Source organism: Camelus bactrianus, chromosome 7, assembly GCF_048773025.1.
Source record: "Camelus bactrianus isolate YW-2024 breed Bactrian camel chromosome 7, ASM4877302v1, whole genome shotgun sequence".
Classification (NCBI taxonomy): domain Eukaryota; kingdom Metazoa; phylum Chordata; class Mammalia; order Artiodactyla; family Camelidae; genus Camelus; species Camelus bactrianus.
In genome coordinates, this window is record NC_133545.1 from 19,226,295 (window position 1) to 19,248,500 (window position 22,206).

General features: G+C 39.9%; 1 protein-coding gene, 1 long non-coding RNA gene and 1 other non-coding gene across 8 annotated transcripts in view; 1 reads left to right on the top strand and 2 right to left on the bottom strand.

Moving 5' to 3' along the window:
* The window catches only part of MKLN1 (muskelin 1), a 312,347-nt gene that overhangs the window by 181,175 nt on the left and 108,966 nt on the right, over positions 1-22,206 (bottom strand). The window lies entirely within an intron of this gene.
* The window catches only part of LOC123614681 (uncharacterized), a 111,245-nt gene that overhangs the window by 11,624 nt on the left and 77,415 nt on the right, over positions 1-22,206 (top strand). The gene's annotated exons all lie outside the window — the stretch shown is intronic.
* LOC123614716 (U6 spliceosomal RNA) lies at positions 13,074-13,180 on the bottom strand. Its single transcript, XR_006722199.1, has one exon. It is a non-coding gene; the product is annotated as a U6 spliceosomal RNA (small nuclear RNA).

Consider the following 22,206-nt stretch of genomic DNA (forward strand, 5'->3'; position numbering starts at 1 on the left):
CCTGTTTCAGTAATTTAAATATTTTCCACAAAAGTATCAGAAAGGTCACTGATTGACATTTTAAAAGTTGTTTCAAGGCACAATCTGTGTATTTTTTTAAATTGTAAAACACCACCATAACAAAAATAAATTCAAACTTCAAAACAGCTTATAGTGGAAAGAAGAAAAATCTCCTTTTCACTCTTACCCCAAGGTAAGCACCGATAACTATTTCTTGTGTATTTTTTCCATAAAAGCATATAAAATATATAAACCATTTTCCCACAAAGCAGACCATACAATATATCTTACCCTAGTGTGAGATAATAGAAAATATACACATTGAACTGTACCCCAGTTCCAGGCACAGAGCCCCTAAAACCCTCGTAAATTCCTAAGTAATAAGAGCACTTGGAGCATCTTTTATTCTAATATTTGGTCTTTAAACCTGCTTCCTGGCACAGAGTTCCTAAAATCCCTTTGAATTTCCTGGGGGGTGGTCCCCAGAAGGACCAAGCCAGGATCAGAAGCTTAGAATTTTCAGCCCTACCCCCCATTCTCTAGAGAGGGAAGAAAGGACTAGAAATGGAGTTAATAATTGATCATGCCTATGTGGTGAAGCCTCTACAAAAATCCCAATATTATGGGATTTGGAGAACCTCCAGACAGGTGAACACATCCACCTAACAGGAGGGTGAAGCACCCCAAGTCCATAGGCTCCTGTACTCAGACCCTCCCAGACCTTACCCTGTGTATCTCTTCATCTGGCTGTTCATCTGTATCCTTTACATTACCCTTTATTGTACTGATCAACATAAGTGTTTCCTTGAGTTCTATGAGCTGTTCTAGCAAATAATTCACTCTCCAAAGTGTAGGAGGCAATGGGAACCTCCAATTTGTAGCCAAGTCAGACAGAAGTTATGGGTAACCTGGAGACATACTGCTTAAGACTGGCATCTGAAGTAGGGGTGGCAAAATTTTGTGGGACTGAGCCCTTAACGTTTGGGATCTGACTATCTCCAGGTAGTGTCAAGATTGAATTAAATTGTTAGACACCCAGCTGGTGTCATAGAGAATTGCTTGGTTTGGAGAAAACTCCCACATGGTTGGTGTCAGAAGTGTTGTAAGTCTGGTGGTGTGAGAGTAAAGGAGAGATATACAGGAGGAAGAATAAGTTTTCCCTAAACACCTGTACCTTGCTTTATTTGTGTAATAATATATCAGACATATTTCCATGTCAGCACATAAAGATCTTCTAAGATCTTTTAATCATTGGATGTGCCATAATTTACTTAACCATTGCCCCCATTGGTGAACATTTAAATCATTTCCACTTACTGTTATTCTAAACAATGTTTCCATGAATATCTTTATAGATACATCATTGGGAATTTGTATGGCTCAATCTGTAGGATTAACTCCTATAAATGGAATTGCTAGGTCAAGATATATGTGCATTTAAAATTGGGTTAGGTGTTTCCAAATTGTAACCCCCAAATAGTTGTTCCAATCCACACTTCCATCAACAGTGTAAGTTCATTTATACCCTTGTCAAAACTGAGTTTTATCAAACTTTCAACTTTTTGTCAATCTGATGGGTAAAAATGGTATCACATGTTTATGATTTACACTTTTCTAAGCACTAATGAAGTTGTATTTTTTCCAAGTAGTTTTTGCCATTCTTGTTTTCTTTGTGAAATATTCTTTGCCCATTTTCCTGTTCATTTTTTCCTTCTAAAACTTTAAGATCTCTTTATATAATAAAGAAAGAAACCCTTTTTCTGTTGGTAACAATTTTTTTTCTTCTGTGCCATTTGTCTTTTGGCTCAGTTTATGGTGTTTTCTTCTTGATGTTGTCATATTTGTTTTGGCCATTAAAAAGTTTTAGTTAAGTGTTTTACACTAAAGCATTTATCAACACTTTCCTTTTTGTTTTCTGAGTTTTGTCTATGTTTTAAATATTAGCTCTCTTGCAAGATGGGTCTTTTTGCAGTTGCCTAAACTTTAATGCACCAGGGCATGATTTAAATTCCACTGCATCACATGGTACAGGTTAAAAAATTAGATTTTACTGTGGAAAGAGGAAGCTTACAATGTCAATGTCAAGGTCAAGGTCTTTAAGAGAAGGAAGGGCCTAGAGAGCCCATCCTCTTATTTTCCCTGGCTGACCTGCTGGTCTCCCAGAATGGTTTGTGTTCCAGAGAAGGGAATTCTACCCCTCTTTTGCTCTCCTTCTTGTATAAAGGAAGTTTGAGAGTAGCCTTTATCAGTGAAAGAAATAATCAGACTGTCTTGGCATGAGGCAGCCTGGGTTTTGGTGCCAGCTGTTTACCACAGTTGTCTGGGAAACACACACAAGCTGCCCAGCACCTAGACTTTTGGTCCCGTGGGATGTTACACAAGAGAAAGGAAACCAGGGGTCCCATGAGAAGCAGAGCTGTGTACAGTTCCTCAGGCTGAGAAAAGCCCCCTTGCTCAGCTCCAAACCCCCCATACCTGGTTTGAGCTAGCTCATTGTCCAGGCAACATAGAATGAGCCCCCAGATTCATTTAGAACAAGCCTGCTCTTTGCATCATTTAAGTCAGTAAAGAGTCAGGCAGTGGAGATGAGACTAACTCTTTTTACCCCCAACTTTTTATTTTGAAAATGTTCAAACTCACAAAATTCCAAAGAACAATACAATAAATGCCCCTATTCTCTTCACCTAGATTCACCAGTTAACATTTTGTCACCTTCGCTTTATCTTTTTCTGTAAATATACATATTTATCCATTGAAGCATTTGAAAGTAAGTTGAATACTTTACGATGGTTCATTCAAAATAATCCAGCATACATCTCCTAAGAATAAAGGTATTCTCCTACACAATTGCAATACTGTTTTCAGACCTAGGAAAATTAATGTTTCAATATCTTTAATTCCACATTCAGACTCCTCTAATTGTCCAAAATGTCTTTTAAAATCATCTTTTTTTGTTTGATCCAAGCTCCTAACAGGGTCCTAACGTTGCATTTGATTCCATCTCTTTAGTCCATTGCCCCAAGGTGAACATTTAGCAGTGCCTAGAGATACTTTTGATTGTCACAACTAGGGGTGCTACTGGCATCTAGAAGACAGAGGCCAGGGATGCTGCTAAACATCATAAAATATACAGGACAACCCCCTACAACAATTATCTAGACCAAAATGTCAATTAGTGCTGAGATTGAAAAACCTTGTTCCAGTTTATCTAGAACAGTCTCCTCACTTTTTGTTGTTGCTTTTCCTGACACTGACTTGTATCCAGGCCAGTTGTCATGTAGAATGTCCCACACTGGATTTTTCTGATTCTTTCTTCATGATTAGTTTCCATTTAAACAAATTTGGCAAGGATGTTAAATAGATCATTGTAACAGTTAGTTATTCCTGCATAGCAACCCACCCCAAAACTCAATGGCATGATATTAATAACCATTGGCTAGGTAGTTCTGCTGATCTGTACTGGGCTGGGCTCAGCTGATTTTGGTTACAGACTCATTCATGGATCTGCAGGTATTTGACAGATCGACTGGGGGCTGATATGACTAGGCTCTGCCCCATTCATTTATCACACTTAAGCAGGCTGGCACTGGTCTGTTCTCATGGAAGAGGCAGGGGTATGAAAGAGAGTGGAAGCGTGTCTCATCTGGCTTAGAACCAGCACTCTGTCACTTCAGCGGCATTATGTTGACCACCCTACACTCAAGTGGTGGAGAAATAAACTCTACCTCTTGAGGAGAGTTGCTGCAAAGTCACATTGCAAGGGATGTGGATAAGGGAGAGAAATAATTTGGACCTATTGCCATCAGTCTATCAAATTGATATTGTGTACCTCTTACTGCATGATATCAGAAGGTACGTATGTCAGGTTGTGCCACTGTTAGTGATGTTAATTAAGTGGTAACCTATGGAGCTCTCCTTTGAAAAGCACTGTCTTTCATTATGTGAAAGGTGATACTTTCGTGCTCCTGTGTCTATCCTGTTTGCCATTGTTTTAGCTTCCTAAGGCTGCTGTAACAAAGTACCCACACATTGGCTGGCTTAAAACAACAGAAATTTATTGTCTCACAGTTCTGGAGACTAGAAGTATGGAAACAATGTGTTGATAGGCTCCCTCTGAAACCTTAGGAGGGAATCCTTCCTTTCTTCCAGCTTCTGGTAGCCCCAGACATTCCTTGGCGTGTAGCTGCAGCACTTCAATTCGACCTGCATCTTCACATGGCATTTTCCATGTGTCTCTGTGTCTTCACATGACCATCTTATAAGGACACCAGTCATATTGCATTAGGATCCCATCCTACCCCAGTATGACCTTATCTAATTATATATAACTAATTATACCTGCAAGAAACCTATTTCCAAATAAGATCACACCCTAGGGCGCCGGGGTTGAGAAACAGTTCAGTCCATGATGCCCATCAACCTGTCACCCAAAGGTTTTGTCTTCCACTGATATTCCTTGATTGAATCAGTCATTACATTGAGGACTGCCTAACAGTATTTTTAAGTCTCATCATTTCTTCAGCTTTTATTAGCTGTCATTTTTCTGTAAAGAAGGTTTTGTTTTCCTATTTCTCCTAATTGCTTCTTTCCTATTTCCCTCCATTTTTTAAGTCACCTTGAGTATATGTCTTTTTCTTTTTATACAACCATCGTTTTTATACAGCATACAAACAAAATTTTGGTGATCAAATTGTTTCAAATTTAGCTAGTTAGAGCCTATAAACTACTTAAGAGTCAACTCTAAATGGAGAAAAGTATAGTAAGTATTTAAACTTGTATTGAATTTAAAATTCTTCTTTTTAAGATGTGACTATTCCCACTAATCTATCCCATGGGACCTACTTCTGCTGTCCTGGTAAGTCAGAGCTCATATTTTTCTCCCTGGGGAGACTATGTGATTGTGGTCCATGGCAAAAGTCTTATCATCATTTCTAAACTATAGGCATTAAAAAAAAAGCTGTCACTTATTAAGTATTCTGCTTTGCATACGTTATTTTCATTGTCATAATAGCTGTGCCTTAGTAATGTTACCGCATATTATAAATGAGAAATCTAAGGCTCAAAGTGAGATACTGGAAAGAGCATGGATTTTGCAAACTGATAGTATGAATGCTGGCTCTGTTACCCATTAAGGTATGTGATTCGGGGCCTCTGTAGGCTTTGGTTTCTCTGTACTATGAGGATAATGAAATTTTCCTCACAGGTTTGACCCAGCAGCTTACCTAACCTAGAGTAGGGGTTTATTAGTTCTTTTCTTTCCACATCCTGATGACAGGCCATGACTTCTAGGTCATGTTGGATAAATGACAGGGACACAGAGTCCACTAGCAATTAATCAGGAGTTAATTTTATTAATTCAGAGTCTGCTCATTAAGAATTAAAGATAGCTTGTCCTAAGTTTCAGCTAAAGTTTACTTTTAAATATCTTTGGGGAAAAAGACCAGTTTGCTAATCAATTTCTTAAACAATATTATGGGAAAGAGACCATCTCTATTCAATTTAAGAGAAACAACTTTAGGGGAGATCTTTCGCACCTTACGTGCACATTAGGAATCTCATTTACAAATCAGTCTTTAAAATATGTAGACTTAACTTTCTTTACGTGAAAACAGTGTATTCATTCATTCCACAAATAGTATTGAGCACATACTACATCTTATGCAATGTTCGAGGCACTTGGAATTCATCAGAAAATAAAACAACTATTCCTGCCCTTGTTTGCCTTCCAGCTGGGGGAGACAGGTGAAAAACAAATAAATTGGAAAACTATGTAGAGTATTAGAAGTACGTAAGTGCTACTGAGAAACATAAAGCAGGGGTATGCAGGAGGGGATTGCTATTTTAAATAAGGTTCTCATCATTTAAAAGGTGGTATTTGAACTAAGACTTGAAGGAGGTGAGGAAATTGATCATGTGGCTATCTGGCAGAACAGCAAATATGAAGGTCCTGGGGCCGGAGTATGCTTGGCCCTCTGGAGACACAGCAGGGAGGCCAGTGTGGCTGCAGTGCTATGAATGAGGGAAGTGTTTTATTTATCTAATGTTTAAATAGCCCTTACTAGGAGCTATTACTTACTATTTTAAGCACTGAAAAATATTAATTAATCCTCCCAACAACCATGTGAAGGCAGTACTGTTTTTCTCTTTTCCAAATGAGGAAACTGAGGCACAGGAAGGTAAAATAACTGCCCCCAAGTCACATAGCTATCAAATGATAGAGCTGGAACCATGTCTAGAGACTCTGGGTGCTCTTAAGCATGCTGTCCTGCCTTCTCGTTTCTAAGAGATGAAGTCCAGTGACTAGATCATCCCATAGGTCCTTAGAGGCTGTTGGTAAGGATTTGGGTTTTTGTTCTGAGTGATATGGATTTTGACCAGAAGAGTGATATATTTGTTTGTGTTGCTGTTCCAGAAATTTCCAAAGAATATTTATATACTTTAGGTGTGTATTACTCCTAGCATTTAACATGCTTATGTAAAGTCAAAAGGATTTCAACTTACGGGAACAAAGAAATTTTGATATGTACAATTTAGAGATGATATCCCATCAAACACCATTTGTGTGAGAGAAACCTCTTCTGTTTTTAAAGTCTCACAAGAACCTCTTTATTGTGTGGATCTAGCAACCTCTGTGTACCTGGCTGTGCTTTTGGGGGGCACCAAGGCAAAGTATTAACCAAAAAAAAAAAAAAAACCACTTTATTTTCCTACTTTGAAAGGGAAAAAAATGTATAGGAGGAAATGGTTATTTAAGATGTGTCCTATCTACATACCAAAGGTTAGTAGTGCTGCCTTCTTCGGGCTCAATATGTCAGCACCCTGCAGGGGGCCATCCGCCTTCACTGGGGCTCCATGACCCAAGTGTGTCCTGATCCAAGGGCAACTGCCCCTGAGAGTAGCTAAAGGACTCAGGCTTAAGCCACACAGCCTGCTCAAGGAGAATTTAGGAGCAGTGTGTGCAGTGTCAGCCTGGAGAGAAGAAAGCACTGGGAAGATTACACAGTCATCCAAGATTGATACTAATGATCATAATTACCACAATTTATTTAGCATTTACTATATGCCTAGCATCATGCCAAATGCTTTACAAGCATAAGCTATACAGTATCATCATGCCCATGTTATTATTAAAGAAACTAACGCTTAAAGAGATTTAGTAAACTGCCTAAGATCATACACAGCTGTGACTTAAGCACAGCTCTGCCTGTCTCCAAAATCCATGTTCAGACTCGTTTATTCTATGCTGCCTAGAAACATACTTCTCTATTCCTTAGACCACTGTCTTCCAGGAGGCGGTTGCAGTTCTGAATTTCCAACTGTATGTTGGACATAAGCACGGGTTTCAGCTTTAATCTTTCTTCTTCTGTTCCATATATCAGACACATCTTCTGTGCCTCATCAGATTCTCTTATCATCTCTTGTCATCATCTCTCAAGTCCTCAGTTACGTATTCTGTCGCAGCCACTGCTGCAGCTGACTTGCTTTGTTTGTGCCTTTGTAGTCCTGTTACCTCGTGCTGGGGCTGATCTGCCACTTTCCCAGCCGGGCCCTCCCGCTCTGAATACCACTGAGCAACAAGGCTCACCAGCTACACACGGTGAATTTCTGGCTTCTCTCCCTACTCCCCAACCAGGATTAAAAGCCATACCATTGGCTGTGGCTGGCTAAGACACTAACAATGGGAACATATGACATAGCCTAGAGGTATGAGGAAAGAAACTCCTGTGTGGTAAATTTTGATCAGTGGGAAATAGGAGATGGGAGGGAACCATGAAGATGGATTCTTCTTCCTTTCTCCTTCCCAAGAACTTACCTGAGCATGCTTTCGCCATACTGCATGTCCGAGATATTCTGCGTGGACATGCAGGCGTACCTGCTGCCTCTGCAGATTGTTCAACATCATCTTTCTTTGCTTCTCGTCTTTCTCAGTCTCTCTTCCCTTTTTCTCTCACTCTTATTGCCTGGGATTATATCTCCTAAATAAAACGTTAGCGTTAATTCTTGGTTTGAGTTCTATTTTTCTAGAAAACACAAGCTAAGATATTCAGATCCAGTTTCCCTCAATGGAACCACCACTTCCTAAATTCTTTGGTCTCAAAGCCAAACTTCCAAAAATGTATTCCAAAAGATAATAGCTGATAATAATATTGTCAATATTACTAGTATACTTGATATATTTCATGTATTCCTCTAAAAAGGTGCTGTTTATTTGGAAGAAAATAAAAATAAGTAAAAGGATCTTTGGTGGTAAAGAGGTTCTGAATCTGTAGCTCAAAACTAGCCTCAACCCTAAATCCACTTATCCCCCGAGGTTCTCACAACTAGCTTTTCCTTCCTTTCCAGTCTTGTCCTGGTTTGGGTCCCCATTAGTCTCACTTAGACTATTATAACACTTTCCCAATTTGTCTTTCTATTTCCACATTTTCCTACTTTTGATGCAATCTGAATACCATTGCCATCAAATAAATAGCCCTAAAAGCTGATTTTATCTTGCTCTCTCATGTTCAGAAACCTTCAGTAACTTCTTAGTGCCCATAAAATAATGTCTAAAGTTCCTTCTAAGACAAATCTTCACTCAAGGCCCTCCACAAACTGTCATGACCTACATTTTCAGCTTTAATGTCAATGATAGCGTTTCTCTATTTGAATTACACCACCAGCTATTCTGGGCTGCTTGCTTTGCCCAAACATGTGTTGTGCTTTTCTGAGACCACCATGCCTCTGCTACTGAACTGGACAACAGAAGTAGTTGTGGGTTTTGATAACCCCCTGGGAAGCATCAGGATGCTTGCCACACTTCCCAGGGATTTCTAATAGACTGGACACCTAATTAGGTATCAAGTTATTCTGCCATTCCAAACAATATCATTTAGTGCAGGAGCAGGCACCTAACCTAGGGCAATAAACTTAATGCTGATGTGATGGCTTGTCAAGGAAGCTCTGCCCAACTGCCTGTACTCCATAGTGAGCAGCCAAACCAGTAGACCCTTTAGAGGAGTTGAATATGAAATACAGAGAGGGAGTCAACAGTTAGCAATGGGGAGAAACTAAAAGATTCGCAGAGGGAAGGAAGAAAGCTGAGGAAACGTAGCAGCAGAAACCATGAAGCAACAGAAGTTGCGAGATAGAGAAAAGAATAGAAAGTACTTAGTAGCAAGGGCAGCAGAAGCAGAGAGTCACAATAATAGCAGATAGAGTACAAAGCAACATATATTCACGGCTGGAGAGCCCACGAGAGAACGCAACTGCTACAGCTGTGTGGTGTGCTGAATCATCTTCCAGTCCTCACCGTTACTACTTAACCTTAGATGGAGGCAACCTGAGTCTATCTCTGTTCTGGAAATTAAATTTTTGCCTCTCGGTGTCTGTATCAGTCAAGATCATGGCTGGAAACTGAAGGTACACTCAGCTAGGATTTTGAAAATAATTTGATGAAGACTCTGTTTACAAGGATGTAAGCATGGTTTCTGGAACTTAAGAGGAATATAGAGGCACCCAAGGACTGGCAGGAGTGGAAGCCCAGGGCTGAAGAGACAGGGAAGGAAATGGTGTTACGGGAGTCCTGAAGGAACTGGAACCGTGAAGGGGCAGAGCTGCTGCCAGAACCATGGTGCTAAAGCAGGAGGAAAGAAGAAATACCTCAACCTCTTTTTACTTCCACCCTGTCATACTTGCTGATGCCTCCCATTGGCCAAACCCTACAGTAAGCCAGAGGGCAGTGGGGCCCAGGTGAGTCATCTGTGGATAACAGGCTCCCGGGGCACCTGGCAGGGCAGAGGAGGATAGGAGGCCATCGTGGGCTGACTAGTGGCACCTTAAAAAAAAAAAATACATCCACATGCTACTCCCTCGAACCTGAGAAAATTATATGGCAAAAAATGTGATTAAGTTCAGGATCCTGAGTGGAGGACCAGATCCTGGTTTATGTGGGTGGGCCCTAAATGCAGTCACATGTAGCCTGATAAAAGAGAAGCAGGGGGAGTTTTGAGAAAGAAGAGGAGGAAGCAATGTGTCCACAGAATCAGGATTGGAGTGAAGTGGCCACAAGCCTGAGAAAGCCTGGAGCCATCAGCTGGAAGAGACAAGGAACAGACTCACCCCTAGAAGCCTTCAGAGGGACCCTGGCCCTGCCAAAACCTTAATTTCAGACGGCTGGCCTCCAGAACTGGAAGAAAATAAAATTCTTTCTTTTAAGTCATCCAGTTTGGTAATTTGTTACAGCGGTCACAGGAAACTAATACAGAGACCAAATGGAAACGACCAGCACAAAATCTCTTCGCCTACCAGTGACATCCCTGATTACCTTGGCTGGAAATTCGTTTGCCAACTTTTTTTTTGGACAACTCATATAATTCAAATTAAATTTTATAGTTAGCTCCCAAGTTATAGTTACTTTTCCATACAGCTATCTTTTCCTCCTAGCCAGATTATAACATTCTCCTTTGGAACAAGAACCTTGTCTTGCACATCTTTGTATCCCATGAAAATCCTAGCACAGTACTTTGAACAGAGTGCACATTCTGTAATTGGTAAATGAGAAAGAAAGCTTCCATTTGTCCATCTGTAAGTGGAAAATAACAATTTCCACCGACTTGCCTTTCAGAGATAATAATGGCAGTGTTTCCTGGAAACAATTTCTGTACCTGTAACAGAATGATACACCTGAAACACCCATTCCTGCTGGAGCAATTTCTTTAAAATCTTTTTTTTTTTTTTTAAGTTTTAGCACGTCCTCTATTTCATGTGGAGCTGAAACTGCTTGCAGTTTGACCTCAAGGAAGAAAAGGCAGGGGATAATTAAGAAAGTATAAGAGCAGAGTATTGGTGTTTTCTCAGGAACTTTGATTCATCCAATAAATATTTATCGAAAGACTATTATGTTAAAGTACAGTCCGTAGGCCACACACACACACAAACACAATACGGCATAATTCCAAGTAAGTAGTTTGTCACACAACATGCTGAATGCTTTTTACAAGAACAAAATGCTGTGGGACCAGAAAGAAAGAAATGATTAACCCTATTGATGGAAGGTTCCACCAAAGAAAGTCACTTTCAAGCTGGTCTCTTAGGACTTCATCATGCAGAGCCAAGTCAAGCGTATTCAGGGACCAAGAGAAATAACTTTCCCTGAGCTGTTGCCAAGCAAACCACACCCTCAGCTCAGCCCTATTGTATCCACAAAGACCTATTTTTATTCATTATCCTCATAGCTACTTTTTACGAGGGGAAGAGAATGCTGAGTACTTCCATGTTTTACACCTAGGTATTTTACGTGTCAAAGAAAGGAGATTATCGAGAGGGAAAGCAGAGTTTGACTTCTGACAGGCCCGATGATGACAAGTCCAAATAGCCATCCAAAAGTGAGTTCATGAAAACTCTTACCTTTCCTGAGCTTCTGCCTCTTTTCTGAAAACCGAGGAAGGCTATCCAGTGAGAGTGTGTGATACAGGGCATGAACTGCCCCAAGAAAAGCAGGTGAGGCATGAGAGCTCCCCCTGGTCTCACTGCCCCAAACCAGGAGGCACTTCTTTGTGGCAAAACTCCCTTAAAAGGGAATTATGGCTGAAGCCCTTTGTCCTCCCCTAGGCTGACCTTCAGATCACTCCTTGAGGAACAGCTCTGTCTGGGGCACCGCCCATCTGCTCTCCCAGCCCAGCCCTGCTAGGCCTCTGAGACCAGAACTGTACTGCTTATGAGTGGGAGGGGAAAACTGAGGAAAGCAGCCAGGAGAAAGGGGAAGACTGGCTTAAACCCACCAAAGGGCAAATGGGTTCCCATCCTGACCCTGTAGCTTCCACTGGAAAATGGGGAAGCCAGGCAACCAGATTCCAGCCTGAAAGTACACATCACTTGTCTTTGTTTTCTCAAGAAACTTCTACCTTCCGGCCCCTGCCAGGGAGCCGGCGGCATTTTCATGAAGCAGTAATAACAAGGACAGAGCGTTCTAGCCTGCTAGAGCCTGCTGGCTGGTCACTCTTTCCACTGCCTTTTGTTTTCATGCATCATTCCCTCACTTGCTTCTCAGATTCCTCAGGGCTTTGAAAAAGCCACAAATGCTCCACACAGTGACACCACCCAGCGGGCTGGCAGACATCGCTGACACGCACCCTGCCGTAAGCGATGGCACGTATGTAAGCCCCGACAGCTGGCACCCAGCCATACACCTAGTAAGGGTCAAGACAGCTTCTAAAAAGTGAACACTGTCCCCCTTCAGCCCAGCTGGCAAAGGTGGGTCTTTAAGTACTAGCCAGTGGACTAGTAAATCACATACCCCTGTTTTATTCAAAATGCATCTGCAAGGTACATTGAGCAGTGGTACTTCTCCACCCTTTCCTCAAAGATCTAAATTCAGCCAACACAGATGTTACCAAACAGTGCTAGCTCACATACAGACACATTGGATTGTGTACATGTACATACACTGAGCTGATGCTCTCAATAATATTCATGTTTCAGTATCACCTATGGCCTGTTTCAAACCATACTCTGGAGCTACCCTATCAGAATCTATGAAACTAGGGCCCAGATATGTGTGTTTTTAAAAACCTGACAGTGTTGGTTAGAATGTGGGACAAGAGAAATTCTCATATATCATTGATGAGTATAAAAAGTAGTTCAGCTGCTGTGGAGAATAATCTAAAGGGCAACCTAGTAAAGTTGAGAATATGCATATTCTGTTCTCTAACAATTTCTGTTCTAGATATATTCCCTAGAAGAACTCTCACACATAAGCCCAAGGAGGCATATCCCAGGACATTAATTACATCATGATTTGAAATAACAAAAAATTAGACATAACAAGTATCCACCCATAGAATAGATTCTAGAATTTTTTTTTTTTTTTAGTGTCAGTTGTTATTTGCCATATTTTTGGCATTTTTTTTTCTGGTTCTTTTATTTTTTTCCTTTTTCAGTTTTATCAGGTAGAATTATTATAGTTCAACTGCACGTACACATTATATTGCATGTAAGTACACATATACAGTATACTGCACATTTTTTTTAGTTTACATATATGTACTGATTATTGTTTCTAAGAACCGATTAAAGCTTTAGCTTTTTAAACTTACAAAAATATGGAACACTTCACGAATTTGCATGTCATCCTTGCTCAGGGGCCATGCTAATCTTCTCTGTATTGTTCCGATTTTACTATATGTGCTGCTGAAATGAGCATTAGATTCTAGAATATTTATACAATGGGACTATATTGCAGTACTATGTAGTATAATATTTCTATATTATGAAGAATGGACTAGCTCTACAAGTATTGCATGGATAAATCTTAAAAACAGAATGTTGGAAAAACAAGTTTCAGAAAAATATGTACACTCTTTATATACATATTTAAACACCCAAAGCATATACATTGTGCAGTAAAAGTGTGAAAACATATATGGGAAGGATCCCCATCATCTTCAAGAGATTGGTTACCTCTGGGGAGAGATGGGATGGAAGAGCCTATTTTTGTAACTAAAATATTTTATTTATATTTTTAAAATATTAAGCAAATATGGTGAGTTGTTATAATTTAGTAAGTCTGTATAATGGTTATATGTTCCACTAGTAACTCTGAAGATCATCCACAGCAGAGGGATCTCTTGAGATTTTTAGGATTCTCAAACACTGAAATTAAAATTTGTTTGTGGGTATGTCTCATAGGAGTGAACCTTCTGATCCTTTCTACTCTGTTTTTTCCAGACCTTGCCAACTTCTGATTGTCTCTTCATCCCCTGACCTCTGCTAGAGCTCTAATTATCTCTAGTGTTCACTTGTCAATTATGTGCTTCCCTGTACATTGCTGAAATGGGCTATTATTTACTCAATAGGTATATGTCTTATTTCTTGAATTAGGCTATGAGCTTCTTCAGAATAGGGACCATATTGTGTTCACTGTTGTATTTTCTATAGTATCTAACACAATGCCTTGTACAGAATAAGCAATGAAGCATCATGATTAAGAGTGTAGGATAAAACGAGTTCAGGAAAGTGGCAGGATATAAGAGCAATATACGAAAATCAATTCTATTTCTATGCATTAGCAATGAACAATCAGAAAATGAATTTCAATGCAATCCTATCCAGATCCTAGCACCTTTTCCCTTTCCTTCTTTCTTTCCTTCTTCCTTCCTTCCTTCCTTGCTTTCTTGCTTGCTTGCTTGCTTGCTTTCTTTTTCTTTCTTTCTTTCTGCAGAAATTGACAAGTTAATGGCACATTTCATATGGAAATATAACTCAGAATAACCAAAACACTCTTGAAGAGGAAGAACAAATTTGGAAGATGCACATTTCCTAATTTCAGAGCCTACAACAAAAGTACAATAATCAAGGCATATGGCACAAGGATACATGTATAGATCAATGAATCAAGTATCAAGAAATAAACCCTCACATTTATGGTTAATTGATTTTTTGACAAGGGCCCCAAGACAATTCAATAGGGAAAGAGCAGTTTTTTTAATAAATGGTGCTGGGACAACTGGATGTCCATATTCAAAAGAATGTAGTTGGACTATACTTTACACCATACAAATAAGCACTTAAAATGGATCATAGACCTAAATGTATGAGCTAAAACTATAAAACTCCTAGAAGAAAACAAAGTAAATCTCTATGACCTTGGATTTGGCAATGGTTTCTTAGATATGTCACCAAAAGCAGACGTAACAAAAGAAAAAAATAGATAAATTGGACTTCAAAATTAAAAACTTTTGTGCTTCACAAGACACCATCAATAAAGTCAAAGGGCAACCCACAGAATGGGAGAAAACCTTTGCAGATTGTATATTTGAGAAGGAACTTATATCCAGAATATATAAAAATTTATTACAGCTCAATAATAAAGAGACAACCCAGTTAAAACATAGTCAAGGAATTTGAATAAACATTCCTCCAAAGAATATACACAAATTGCCAATATGCACTAGAAGAGATACTCAAAATCATTAGTCATTAGGGAAATGTAGATCAAAACCCACCCACAATGAGATACCTCTTCACACCCACAAGGAGATGGCTATAATAAAAACAGACAATAATAAGTGTTGGTAAGGATATAGAGAAATTGGAACCCTTATATATTGTTGGTGGGCATATAAAATGATGCAACCCCTTTGGAAAACCATTTGACATTTTCTCAAAATGCTAAAAGTGGAGTTACTTATCAATTCCATTCCTAGGCATAAAAAGAAAAATAAAAACATACCTCCATACAAAAGTTTATACATGAACATTCAAAGAAGTATTATTTACAGCAAGAGGACAGCCATATGCAAGCCAAGGAGAGAGACCTTAGGAAAAACCAGACCTGCTGACAACTTGGTCTTAGACTTCTGGCCTCCAGCACTGTGAGAAAATAAATTTCTGTTGTTTAAGCCACCCAGTCTGTGGTATTTCTGTTATGGCAGCCATAGCTAACTAATACAGTGGTTCATTTGAGTATGTAACAATGATGTGGTATGTAAGAAAGGCCTATGCTTTGAATTATTGTATTTTACAGGGTGGCGTCTTCTAATCACTCATGTCATCAATTTGTAGAAATATGAGAGCTCTCCAGAAGATCAAGTACTGTATAGTAGTTACCATGCACATGTTACATAGAGCCCTGGCCTTTGAGAATGCCCTGTTCACCAACCCCAAAGAAGGTAAATACTTAGAAGATCTCTCCAGACCCATGGGATTTTCATAAATTAGTAGAGACTTGATCCAGATGTGTTTAAAACCAGGGAAAATGTCGTTTAAAATGATATTTAATTACTGAGGACTTTTAATAACATGGGGAAATTATTATAATATTAAATTAAAAATTCAGCATGCAAAATTGACATGTATAGATAGAATCACATTATCTATTTAACAATATGAATAGAATAAAGGCTGAGTAGAAATATAGGCAGTTAACAGTTTTTCTTTGTGGTGAGAAAATGGGTTATTCTTGTGGGTTTTTTTTCTTTATACTGCTCTTATTTGTGAATTTTCCAAAGTGAGCATGTATTCATTTTATAATCACAAAATATGCATATATTTTAAAGATTAAATACTGAGGCAGAGGATATAACCCAATGCTAGGATTGAGAGTCATCTCCAGGAGATCCAGTTCTAGGACTCACAGGACAGATCTGTTGGATCCCTGATGCCTACCTGTCCTTTTGGGATTTGGCCATAGGGTGTTGCCCCGCGCCTAGAAATTGTGCTCCTGCAGCGCCCTCCTGTCTAGAATAGTCTCTAAACGCTGTTCAGATCTCTAACTCCTGACTCTGAACTTAGGCTTTTCTATCTGGATTTATGTGGCCACCCTTCTTTCTCTACCAATGACTCAACCTAGCCTCTCCCTTCCTCTCCCTCCCTTTCTCCCAACCTTTTATATTCTGAGCCTACCCACACTGACACACTGACAGCTGTGTCCTTCCTGAGCAGAGTGGTTTAAAAGTAACAGGCACAAAGTGAGAGGAGGGGGACAAGAGAAGGGAAATACTGAGGGAAGTGCCCTGAGGTTTCCTTCCTTGTGGAAGGTGACACTCCTGGCCTCTGTCTACTCTTGTTCCTCCTCCTTGGAGGGGCTTAGTCTGCTTGGTGAATTATGAAGTATGCAGGGCATGTTCACCTTAGCTCCTCCTTTTTTCTACATAGGTATCTACCTGCCTACAGAGAAGGTGTCACCTTAGTCTGCTTCTCTGGGGGCAGGGTCCCCTTCCTACTCCTTCTCCCACTCCCAGGGTGAGAAGGCCTGTCCTGGTCAAATGTTACTTGTAGCAAGGTGAACAAGTCTACCTAATTCTGAAACTCATTTACTATTTAGTATCCCATTATCTCTCATCATAAACAGGCCTTAGCAGCAATCAAGGTGATGTTTTGGTCTCACTCTTTTGTTTCATTTCACATCTTGACCAGAACCCAGGATAGGGGTTGGGGGAAAGAATGGGAACTTCTCAGAGACCTAAAAAGGAAATAATACTTGTTAAGAGCCAACTATGTGCCCAGCACCAAGAAAGGAGATTTACATATATGTTCATTTACTTAATTCCTACAACCACCTCCAATAGTTTGCATTCTTTTCCCATTTCACATGAAAGGAAACTGAGGCTCAGAGACGTTAAGAACTTGCCCAAGTTCTCACAGCTAGCGAGTGGGCTGATGTCTCTCAGAATTCAAAGCCCAAACACTTAACACTGCATAAGACATTGTCCTTGGGTGCCACCAAGGCACTCCTCCGGGACTGAGGCAGCAATTTCAGCTTCGTTAACACTTCATCCTAACCATCTAAACTATCAATTTGAGCAGCATGCAAGGAAGGAAATCATGATACAACCAAAGGACAAGGAGTGAGGTGATTATAAAACTCGAGACCACAAAATATCAAGGAATTAGTTTTTCCCCAGATTTCTTGGGGACTTTTGTCCCCAGTGACCTCTCCTGCTCCCCAACTTGTGCTCTGCCTTCCCCAGTTATAAAATAGTTCAATAATACCCAGTCCTCCTTAAGTCAGGCCACATGTCATGCTTCCCTGAGACTGGCCTCAGCACAGTTGTCCTTTTCCCCCACTTGCTATTAAAAAACAAATGGATGTTATGTTGCTTTGGGTAGCATATGGAGTAAAAATAATTATCATGAATAATGAATCGGCTTAACAGTATATGAAAACCAGAAGTAGGGAAGTGATGAACAGAAAATGATATTAAAATGCCAGCCATAGGGGCTGACCCTTTAAACAGACAAGCTGAAGAAGATGTTTTGATGTGACCCCTGAAGGGCAGTCAGCTGGCAGGCTGCACCACAGTCATAGTCACTGAGAGGGCCAACAACTCCCCAGATGCTGAGGGACCAGGAGCATTTCCAGGAGCTCAAACCACTGCTACTTTCTGTTCATCTTCCCAACAAAAGCTCAGCAAGTGCAAGGGCACCCCACAGACCACTAAGCACATTCCCAATTGTCCTCTAGGGAAATTTGATGCTGAAAAATGGACCTTTTCCAAAGTAGTGGTTCAAGCCAGATGAGGAATTACAGAGAAGACAGCCTTCCATGGGTAAATACCCTGCCTCCAAATCCCCAATGTCTTCATTAGGGAACTGAAAACACAGGCACACCAGCCGGTCTCAACTGCTTTGAAGCACTGTGGCACAGTGGAAAGAGCAATGCTGTAGGGCTGGCAACAAGAGACTAGTCTTCTAGTCCCCAGCTCTGCCAGGTTTTAGCTGGGTGACCTTGGCAAAGGTACTTAACTTCTCTGGGCCTCACTTTCCTCATTTGTTAAATGAGGTTTAATTAAACTATGATGTCTTCTGGTTCTGAAACCTTACCTTTCAGCTTTACATTTGCATCTTACATTTAAAGAAATTTAAAGGGGGTTCTTGGGTATTGTGTTTCTCAGAGATCTTGCCTTTTCAGTATTCTTCATTGGCTTTCCTTCCACAAGATTAAATCTAAAGTCTTCAGCATGACATTCAAGGTTCTTTGAGATCGACCCATGCCTATCTATCCAGCCACCCTCCTCTCACCCCTACCAATCATGTATTTTTATACTCTGGCAATACTGGACTATTTGTACTCCCCCATAATACTTGTCCTGCAATTTCAAATATTTATTGAGAACGTACTCTGTGCTAGACACTTACATCAGTAATCCTTTGCACACACTGTTCACTTTGCTTTTACTGCCTTATATTAAGGTAGAGTTTGCTGCTGTAACAAACGAGCTATGTAATATCAATAGATTAACACAATAGAAGGTTATTTGTTAGTCATATAACAGTTCAGTGTGGCAAGCCGCCTTCCATCCAGGGTTCTTCTATTTTGCAGCTCTGCCGTCCTCTGAACTTCAGAGTCCTTTACTTCCAGAGCTAACAGCTGGGAAAGAGAAGGGAAAAAAAGGCACACTACTTCTTAACCTGGTCCAGAAATGATGTACGCCACTTCTGCTCACATACCATTAGTGATAACTGGTCACCTGGTTCCACCTAGATGTACAGGGGGCTGGAAATTGGTTGGGGCACTTCCCGGAAAAAGCGGATGCTGTGGGAGGGGAGCATAAGTCTTTGATGGTCAACTAGACATCTCATACCCTTCCTTGATTTGTGTACTTGGCAAAGTCTTATTCATCCTTTAAACTTCAGTCCAAGTGCTACCTCCTTTGTGAAATCTTCTCTGACCTACGTAGGCAGATCTAGGTCCTCCTTTTCCTATGCCTCACTGCACTTTTCACATTTCTCCATTGTGACAATTAACATAATATACAGGGTGGGTTTGCATGCCAGTCTGCTCAGCTGGACTGTGAGCCTTGATGGCAAGAATATTCTCTTTCCATTTTTGTTTTTGGAAATCTTAACATAACCTGCTAAATAGTAGTTTTACGATGATATTTAATGAATTAGTGAATATTATCATTATAATAAAGTCATATAATAAATAAAGTCAATGAATGGACGAATACCCTAAGGAAAAGAAGCTGGTTTTTACAGAGGAACAAAGACCTCAGTTAAAAAAAGAAAGAAAGAAAGAAAACTACCGGTAATTTAAGATTATCCAAAATTCTAAAAGGAAAATAAGCTTTCTGTACAAATGTTATAATTATAATTTGTATTTTGCATTATTATTTACGTAGAATCTGTCTCTTTCCTAAGCTCCATGAGGGTAGGGACCATATACATACTGTTCTTTGCTCTGATTCCAGCATCTAGCACACTGGCACATAGCAAGTATTTCAGAAAGAATGAATACTCAGTAAATATTTCAGAAAGAATGAATGGATAAAGAAACAAGTGAAGACAGCACCCTTAATCCCATGAGCCATATAATAAAGTGTATAGCTTATATGACGAGGGACGTGTGGATGGGGCAGTGAAAACTTACACAACTAGAAAAACAGAACAGAGTGCACACCAGGACCTTACCATCATTACCTTGTACAATCCATGTCATCATCTTATATAAGAAGATGAACAAACGTTAGTGGAGGAAGCTAAAAGTCTCAATGGGAATAGTTGTCTGTGAGTAAATGAGGAGAAATGGATGTCTCTAAAATGGCTGCACTATGAAATCGCCTTTGTAAATTGGTTAATGAGAGAAGCAGGAAGCAAGAGTACAGACTATTACAGAGTAGTGACAACTGTGAAAAATACATTGATTCAGAAAAGACAAAAACTTGTTTTTCACAGTCTTTGAAGAGGTATGGAGACAGTTCTTCAAATGTTTATAACACATTTATTCTCCTCCTAGGTCCTATGTGACAAAATTTGGTTTAGATATGGCAGTTGATTTCCAGTGGATTATTTGCCAGACTTTGTCATGGGAACCATCTTACGAGAAGGGCAAAGTGCAAACGTGTAAGCAACTTCCAGTTAGAACCTCTGCATGGGCTTGGCCCAAGTATCTTGAAATGCTGAGAAGTCCTTAATATAAATAAGTAAGTGTGCAGCGTAGACTGATTTGTGGTGGTAACAAGGTTGATGCTGATGTTGACAGGTGGACTTTTTCCAGAAACTGACCAAGATGTTGATGGTAGGTCTAGGCATTAGGTGACCTGAAAATAGGACAGTTCATTTATTTTGCACATCCCTGATGATATGCAAGCATACAACTATTAGTCTGCCCTGAGGAGCTATCTGTCTCCCCTTGTGCCAGAACCTGCTATGAGCTGGGCATGCAGCTAGACTATACTTCCTAGCCTCTCTTAAAGTTCGGCAGAACCATGTGACAGAGTTCTGGCTAATATAACGTGGATGGAAGTGATGGGTACCAGTACCACGTCTGGCCCATAAAAAACCTCCTGTGCATTACTCGGCAGGCTCTTTCCCCTGCTGGCTAAATGGAGAGGATTTCGAGAACCTAGAGAAAGCTAGAGCCATGGGTTGGAAGAAGTCCCTGAATCTCTGCATAGGATTAACCACCACATTCTACACTTCTCCACCCCTACCAATCTATGTTGTACTATGACAAGAACAATATTATTTTTATTGGGCCAAACCACTGAGATTTTGAAGTCATTTGTAGTAACAATTAGCCTATCTTGACTAATACAACCCTATTTCCCAACTTCTCTCCTGGTCACAAGTAGAAGGAGAGACTAGGCTGAATTTCGGGAGTCTCAGTCCACAGCTTCAGAGGACTGAGACAAAGGAAGATATCAGAGACAAAGCTCAGAGTCAGGGAATATTGTGTTTAGTGGGATTCTGGAGTTAATTTTAAAGCTTAGACATTCCCATGGAGCTGAAGCCATGAATGCGAGCCTCTGCTTATCTAAACAGTCCCTTCTGGACATTTTCATACTCTTGGGAGAACAGTGAATAACCATCTCCCCACCACAGTTATCATATGAACTTCCAATATAGTCTGTTTGATTTAATATGCTTGGGGTCTAGTCAGATAGTAGCATATTTAAAACCTGTCTTGCTTTTGCTTTTGCTTTTTGCTAAACATGGTAATTAAGAAGAAGAAAAAATAAATTAGTAAGTAGCTCTGTGTTTAGAAGTATATTCTAAAAGAGATTGTGCAAGGTTTGGTTGAGCACAATACTAATGGACAATTATGGGGGAGCCAACCAAGCATTGTGGCAAAAAATGAGGTCTTTGGGTGCTTGCCTGAAGATGTTATTGGGAAACTTTTATTTACTTACCAGGCTTTGAAAATTAAATTCTTCTTCAAGTAGCCTCGGGTGTTAAGGACAATAAATAGAAATGTGCTGATTGAAAACATTTTTAAAAACGACTTGTTACAGCCTTTAAAATTACAAGGAATAAATACAGTTTAAAACAGGATATTCCAAATTTATTTGGCCTGCCTGACAGAAACACCAAGCTTAAAAGCTGGATTCTATAGGTCATCTTTGTACAGATGCTCTATCAAATGAAATTTGGCAGGGACTTGTGACAGCGGCCCTAGAAAATGCTAGATAGCTTCTTTCTGTAAACTTGAGCTCATTATAAGAAAGGGGAAATTGATCTCTCTATCTTGGGAATGCCAAGAGAAAGGGATGAACTCAGAGATAGTCAGGACCTAGGGGGAGGAAGAGGTAAGAGATTTAGGAGAAAGTCTCATTTTTTGGAAGAGTCCCTTAGGGCTGACATGAAAGAGGCAGTCTTTGTATAGTACTTTTCTCTTCAAGAAGTAAATTCTACTGCCCTGTTTTCAAGGGGTACAAACTAAGCCAAGATGATCCTCATCTCTTCCTAAATCTTCTATCCCCTTTCCCAAGGCATTCCATTCCTTTT